We start from the raw sequence: 8609 nt of genomic DNA on the forward strand, positions 1-8609 counted from the left end.
TTTAAATATACAATCAATATAGCTATTAAACTTAGGTTTATTATCTATAATTACACCAAGGAATTTTCGTTCCTTTACAATAGGGATGTTTTCATTGTTACAATTAAGTCTGTAACTTGAACATTACAATTTGATTTTCCGAATAACTATAAAACCGAGAACTTTTGGAAGAATTAATATTTAATTTAAGTTTATTATGGTAAAAAGTTTGCAATTGACTAAGACTTGGTTTATACTACATTTGGCTATATTTATATTTTGATTAATAGAATACATGACAAAATCATCTGCATATTGTAGGATATTTACATTATTTTCTTTTACATTATTTTGGATCTGAGAGTTGTATAGATTGTATAAAATTGTTGATAAGATAGCACCTTGCATTAATCTTTTAAGTACATACTTAGGCCCAAGTATAATATTATTAAATTTTTCATATACCTAGTGTACGATTATAAAAAAAGTTGAATATCCATCTTAATAACTTTCCAGGTATTTTTAATTCACTCAAAACTCTGATCAATTGAAACAGGTTCACATATCATTTATTTATTTTTTTTTATTGGAAGAATATATTGTGTTTTCGACGATTCAGGAACAATTTGAAAAGACCATAAAAGATTGTATATATTTAGAAGAACTAATTGCGCTACGTTATGTAATGTATGTTTTAATCATTAAAAATGTTAAGTCATCCAAACCCAGGTGTCGAATCTTTCCTTGACAGTAAAGCACTATTAAATTCACCACAACTAAATTGTTTTAGAAGAAATTCATTATTTTTATCCTCTTTGTTTTATTAAATAAATTATCTAAACAAGTATTATTTTTAACTTCAGTCTTTGTATATTTATCAAAAAAGTCTGATATAAAACTATCACTTCTACTATTAAAACCTATTTTTATGCGATTAAATCTTTTTATAAAGTTCCATATATTGCTAATGGAAGTGTGTCTATTAAATGAAGTGCATAAATGTTTACAACTTTTCCTTTTTTCTTCTTTAATAATCCTCTTTTCTTAGCTTCCATTTTTTTATAGTTAAGATAATTTTTCATATTTAACACGTTGCTGGACACTACGGTTATAGTCGTGGATAAGATACTTCGTAATACGACATACCGGGTATAGCAGTAACATTTTAAAAAGTAATAATTTAACCTACGGACTTAGCAGTTGGTTATGTACAGAATGACCATAAAATACATTTAAACTGTCATATTACAATGACTTTTATAGGCCCTACTGTCATTCTACATCACTGTTTTTTACGTATTCAGTTGTTTACGTGGGGCATCATACTTAGTTAATGGCATATCGACACTACGGCTATGACCGTTGACGCCTCAAATAAAATCCGTTGGAGTTTGAACTAGTGACGCGCCGACCGCGAACATAAATAATAAATAAATATCTTATAACACACACACGGTCGTCTGTTCCTATGGTAAGCAACTTATGCTTGTGTTACAGGTAACATCCGACCGATAACTATATTTTTTTTATAAATATACATAGAAATAATACATATATAAATACAAATATTACACCCAGACTCAGGTGGAATCGAACCCGCAACCCACGACATAGAAAGCAGGGCCACTACAAACTGCGCCATCGAGCTAGTCAAACAGCGAAAAACCATTGGCCAGAAATAATGTTATGTTTATTTTACGAAATTACGTTATGTTTATTTTTCGAATAGTATAGTAAGCCGATGCTTAGTTTTTTTTTTTGTATTTGTATTGGGCTCGATTTTCCGCATTTAGACGCAAAGGTGGTCCATTATGCGTGAAAAGTGGGCTGACTAGTTCAGCCAGCCCAGCTCCTTCCAGAAGCTCAGAAGCCTCCTGGGGCGTTCACAGGCTTCTCGGAGCCGATGCTTAGTTTATTTTTGAAATAAATATTGTTGATTTTTTTATAAATTAATGTTTTATTTATTTTATAATACAAGGGCCTTAGCCGGACATTATACGTAGCCATATATTAAACGACGCTACGGAGATAACTATAATACGGCTAGAGCCGTAATAAGGTATTACAGCAAATTTCAAAGTCTTGCCGTGACACAGCTGCTACAGCCGTAAAAAAAATATGTATGTAAAATAATTGTGTTTTTCTCGCAAACAAAAAAAAACAGACTTCAATTACATCGACGAGTAATACAACGTAGATCGACGAAAAAATAGTCAAGTTACTACGCGTTATCAAAGATTACTCAAAAAGTAGTTATCAGATCTCAATAAAATTTATATGTGACCACATGACAAACATCAGCTTTCGATTAAATTAAAAATTATTAAAATCGGTACACCCAGTAAAAAGTTATTGCGGATTTTCAAGAAATTATTTCTGAATTAAAAGTTGAAACAATTATTTCTGCCATATTTCAATTTCAGAACACATTCCTCTTTTAAATTATTTAGGATATTATAAAATTTGTTATAAAATCCTAAAGGATCTTCATTGGTTATCTTAAAATTATTGAAATGACTTTCTGCTAAAAATGACTTTGTGCTATCTCTGGACTAACTCAAGTAACATCAATGGCAGATATGTTGTCATTTGGCCTACGTATGGTAGTGGCACTACCAGTATGAAGAATACACAAATTTATCTCATCTATTAAATCATATAAATTTTTATCCCTCGTTTTAGTTAAAGTGCATCCAAATGCTACATGATGCGCATTAAAATCACTTGATATTAAATATGGTTTAGGGAGACTGGTTATAATATTTTTTAATTTAGAAATATTAATTTTAATTTTACGTGGAAAATATACACACAGAATAGTTAGAGGTCTACTTTTTTATCAACAGAAATGGCAATCGTTTGAACATCTTGGAAATTTGAAGTTGAAAGTTTGACATATTTTTATAGATCTTTTAATTAAAAAGGCTACACCACCATGTAAATTTTCAGCATTTTTAAAAATAAAATCATACCCAGGCATGTTAAAGTGTGACTGGGAACTTTTTAACCATGTTTCATTTAATAAACATATATCTATTTCATTATCAAATAAAAGTGTTTGTAATAAAGGTTTTTTATTATTAATAATTTGTATATTATGTTGTACTAGATTTAAACTATCCATTATTCAGATAAGTTTTTAATAAAAATTTTCTTAATATGAGATGTGGTCTTAACGGATTTAGAATTTCCTAATGCTACAAATGTTTTTACTATCCAATTCATGAGTTTTGTATTATTTAAAATATCTGAGATATTAAAGTTATCTGTTTTTGGTGGTATATAAGCTACTTCTTGATTTTTATTACTGTCAACTTTTCCTGTGTATTTCTGTATGCTACTCTTACGAAGAGCTGGAAAATTAACAATATCTCTATTTATAGTAATCATTGCATAAGATTGCCTATTTTTTTAAATTATGTGGTGTTATGGGAGACGACAGGTAGGAACGACGTTCCTTCGGATAGTATAGACGCAACACAATTTGAAAAAAAAATGTTGAATTTTATATATATCGATACCTCGGGGCTCAAAGGGCGTAACCGCCATTTTGGCGAAATTGACTTTTTAATGCAGCCCTACTTATTTTTTTCTCCTTTATCGATCTGTATATTTAAAGTCTTCCTATTTGCCAAAAAGTGACTAATTTTTTGTAGAAAATAAAATATATTTTTTCAGTTTTTGTGTCGTAACAGCAATCATTGTTAATAATCATAAACGTGATGGGAGTAAACGACACCGTAGATGATACGAATATTCTTACGTGGTGCTTAAGCCCGAACATAACCATTTCTAAAGAATCAACTTACCAGATACACCCTTAAACATTTATGTACTCTAAAATAAAATGACACATACGTCTAACAATTATCCCTTAATTGGTCAACCATATCTACCTATATATTATGTGATTGCGAGAGCTTTACTTGTGATTGTGATTTCTTGATTAAGGGTCATTAATGTTTAAGTTAAACGTTATAGTGTGATAATATTTTTAACCAAATTTAATATTTCTAGTTTTGTAAGTGCAGGTACCTAAGTTTTGGTCATTTTATTAAATGTATGTGTAATGTTAATGGTTCCACAGTCTATTATTGACTAAAATTGTTTAAATAATATGTAACGCAGGTGACGCAAAAATTATTGAATTTATCATTGTCCTTGAATCCTATTCAGAAATTTATTTTGTTTATGCACTTATTTTTCTCATTGTAAGATAGATATTTAATAGTAGCAGTTGTTTTATTAGCCTCACAGATTATTTGTTTATAATAAATATGTTTGTCAAACATTCGTTATTCAAGGATGGTCAAATTTTAATGAGTCTGCTGTTTTAGTAGGTAGGAATACTTAATAATAATACCTAATAACTTTTATCAAAAGACTTCATAAATAATATATAATTGATCTCAAGAGTTCCTTGTATTTTCTATACATTTTAAACAGAAGATTAGACATTAGCGCAAAATTTTGTAGCGATACCTAAGTACTTGCCATTTCAGTACAATTTAGTTTTAATCGTTCATTCTGCTTTACGTTAATAAGATGTTTCGTTACAACTGAAATTATATAAAAATAAGAGTCTTTTTCTTACTTTGTTTAATAAACAATATTTTCAATAACAAGTGAATTTTATTTATCATTTTTTTTTATAATAAATGAGTTTTGGAATAGGTTTTAGATAGGTTAGGCTATTAAGTATAGATAAAATCAATAATTAGGTATTTGTATAATTAATTAGTTATCTGAGTCGATAAATGGTAATAAAATCTATAAAAAGGTTAATAAAGTACATAATTATATACAAAAGTTAATAAAGTTCATAAAAATTGCACTTAAATCGATTACCTAAATGAAGAAAACAAAGCAGCTGTCTACAAACTGATAGAAATAGTGAGAAAATTGACCGTTACAACCATAGATTATACACTTATATACGGTTACAACCATCACTAATCAAATATCCATTGATTTTTCGGGCGTAAACGCCCCAATCATTCGATTTTCCGAGGCGTATAGACAAGCTATTTTTGTTACTTTTAAATTTATTTGAAATATCGCACCTTCGGTGGAACAAGGGCTCAACTCCACTTTTTGTAATTTTACAGGAGAGCCATTTTAAAGTTTTTTTTACATTCCGAGTCGTATTATTCGTCTTTGTACTGCTTCAAAGTGTTTGTTCTTTGTATGAAATACGACCTATTTATTTGTGAATATGGCCATGTAGTTTGCAAGTGCCAAATATTTTTTGTTAATTACTATTAATATTTTTTTCAAAATAAGGTGTACATTTATGCCTTTGTTCCACCAACATTTAAATCGTTTTGTAATTATGACCATATTTATCGTTCGTGTTTTAAAGATTTTGAAAAATAGAAACTAGTTTATTTGTTGCAAAAAATGTTTTATTTTATAATTAAACATCTTTTTTAGGAACTTCTGTTGAAAAATCTTAAAAAACTCTAGCGAAACTCTTTGGAACTTGCCTTTAAAATTAGCGTCAATATTAACGTTATAAAATCTTTGTCCATAGTAATCAGTCCGTTTTTACTTTACTCTTACAAATCAAACTCACTTACTAACTCCACTTAAATAAATCAAAACTAACAAACATAAAACTACAAACAATCTTCATAGTTATTGTTGTACAGACCACTTTGGCATTTTACAGTAAATATTTAACAAAAAAAAAAAAAACGATAAAAAGAAAACGTATGTAAGAAACTAAAATAATAATAGCAACTATGCTTTCATAGAAAACAAATGAATAACGTAGCACGAGATCTATCCCTTAAAAAGGCATCTGTAATTTCACCCCATCTCATCCCGTGGGTATCGTAAGAGGCGATAGAGGAAAAACCACTAGAGGGTGGGCAGCAGCGCCTTCTAAGCACAGCCTAGCAAGCGTGGCGATTACGCCAAATCCCCCTAAATGGCAGACACGACAAAAAATTGTCCCCCAGTCCCCGGCGGCCCCGCTAGTCCTGGCTACGGTGGAGGCCTAGATAACGGCGGGGCAGGAGGCTATAATCTCCGGCAGAAGCCAGGCCACCACACCCAACGAGGAGACTTGGCCCTGGCAACATATAACGCTAGGACGCTGCGGACCGACGCGAAGCTCATTGAGTTGAAAGAAGCTCTCAGCAGGTTGAGCTGGGATATTATAGGCTTATCTGAGGTCCGGAGAGAGGGAAAGGACTCGATGTCTCAAGTCTGGCAACCTGCTGTACTATCGGGAGGGCGACCAACAGTCCCAGGGTGGTGTCAGGTTCCTCGTCCGCAAGGTTCTCGTCAACAACATCGACGTCGTCAGGAGAGTGTCGAGCAGGGTGGCGTACCTTATACTCAGAATATCCAAGCGGTATTCGCTAAAGGTCATACAGGTTTACGCACCGACCTGGACACATCCATATAACGAAGTGGAAGCTATGTATGAGGAAATCTCTACAGTCATACATAGCTCTACATGCCACTACACTACTGTGATGGGGGACTTCAATGCGAAGCTAAGCAGACGATGCGGTGATAAGTTGTGAGTGGAGCAATTTGGATACGAGCAACGGAACTCCCGGGACTGGTTACTGACTGACTTCATGGAGAAGGAGGGACTCTTTATAATGAACTCCTTCTTCAGGAAGCCGGAACGGCGTAAAAGGACCTGGTTGAGTCCCGACGGCACCGTCAGGAACGAGATAGATTTTATCATGTCGACGAATAAGCACATATTTAGTGATGTCTCAATGATCAATGCTGTGAAAACAGGAAGTGATCACCGACTTGTCCGAGGCACATTGAATATCGATGTCAAGTTTGAGAGGGGTCGGCTTATAGGGTCTGCGCTCCGACCTGCGCCTGCTCAGATTCAAAACCCCGAGAGCTTTCAACTCGAACTCCAAAATCGGTTTGGCCTGTCGCCTGGCCGACTGCGTAGATGTGGACGAGCTCCACGACGGGCTGGTGGAAATTGCCCGTGCGGTGGTGTCTAAGTTCTTCAAGACCCGCTGCCAAAAAAAAAGAACCAACGCAGGACCGATCGTCGTCGAAAGCATTAGGGGAGGCTTATGCTCAGCAGTGGGCGTCCATGAGCTGGTATGATGATGATGATGATGATTTTTTTATTTTGGTGGTCTTCAATGATGGCTGGGATGCTATCAATTTGAGGCACATGCATTTCTTCGATATTCTGAATGTCTTTGTCATCATTTAACATCATCAAAACTTTTCGACTTCGGGATCCCATTTTTCCCTGAAAATTTAACTGTATAACTTAGAATAAAGCTTCAGAGTTTAAACAGCAACACCATTTTAAAATTAAAAAAAAAAAATTATTTGTCAACTATTATGTGTAACTACTCAGAGTTAGAAAGGAATTCGGTATGAGAAAGTATAAATTGTTTTTATGCCTATTTTATAAAACATGTATTGGAATAACAACGCCACATTTGTTCATAACACTATAAAATAATAAAAATGTTGGAAGTACAAAGTCACAAATGTTGCAATGGCTTTGTCTCTCCAAACATTTGCTCACGAAAAAGGCATAAGTGTGCTAAATATGACTTTGTCTCTCCAGGAATATCAAATATCAAAAGGCATATTTACCTTCGCGGCTTTGGCGCTCCAAGATAAAAACATTGCGCGCGGGGGCAACGGCGCAACTGACCAATAAGACGATGTCGCGCCAAAACGCCCACCAATTCGATCCAAAATGACAAAGACACTATTGCCGTGTAGGGACTTTTAAAGTGAATCTAATGGGAGTCTTTGTCCCAGTGTGTCCAGAAGTGTTTTTTGGGCATTTCTGCATATTTAACTCATTTTACGATTTTTTGTAAGATACGCCCTTGTTCCACCGAAGGTGCGATATAATTATACAAAGTTCTGCATAAAAAAAAAAAAAAAAAAAAACTTTTGGTCCTAGAATCGTTTATTTAGGACAATAATCGAGAAAGTTATGTCGAAAATATTTTTTTTTTAGTTTTTTGGCTCTCCTGTAAAATCGAGTTTTGGTGCTTACGCCCTTTGAGCCCCGAGGTATCGATATTGTCTAATTCTTGATTTTTTTTTAATTTTGTTGATTGGTTTTTAATTAAGTACATAAAAGTATTTAGGAAATTTAGTATTTTAGAAAATAACAAATACCGTAAAATAAAATAAATCAAGCAAAATAGAAATAATAATAATAATAATTCAAACTATTAAGTGAAATAAAAAATCATATGGCTTTATTTATTATTGTCGACAGTATAAAATTACATAAAAAAATTAAAAAAAAGTTCACTAGTAATATTTTAGTCTTACAACCGTCATATTATACATTCGTGTGACTGATATTACGTCACTTCCGTTATATATATTTTTCTTACGGTTTTAGTATCACATTTTTTTCAGTTCAGTCGCCCTGCCAATGTCAAGCCTGCTGTAAGGAACTTCGTTCCAATATTCTAGCTGCTTTTATTGGACAATCTTTAGAAATAGCTAGATGATTTCAGAAATACAATCTTTATATGAATGATTTTCAGAGCATTTAGAACAAACATGTTCACTACGACATATTTTAGCTGAGTGATTGAATTTTAAGCATTTAAAACATTGTAATACCAGAGGGATATAAGTGTGTACTTTATATC

This window comes from Melitaea cinxia, chromosome 18 (genome assembly GCF_905220565.1).
Source record: "Melitaea cinxia chromosome 18, ilMelCinx1.1, whole genome shotgun sequence".
NCBI lineage: Eukaryota > Metazoa > Arthropoda > Insecta > Lepidoptera > Nymphalidae > Melitaea > Melitaea cinxia.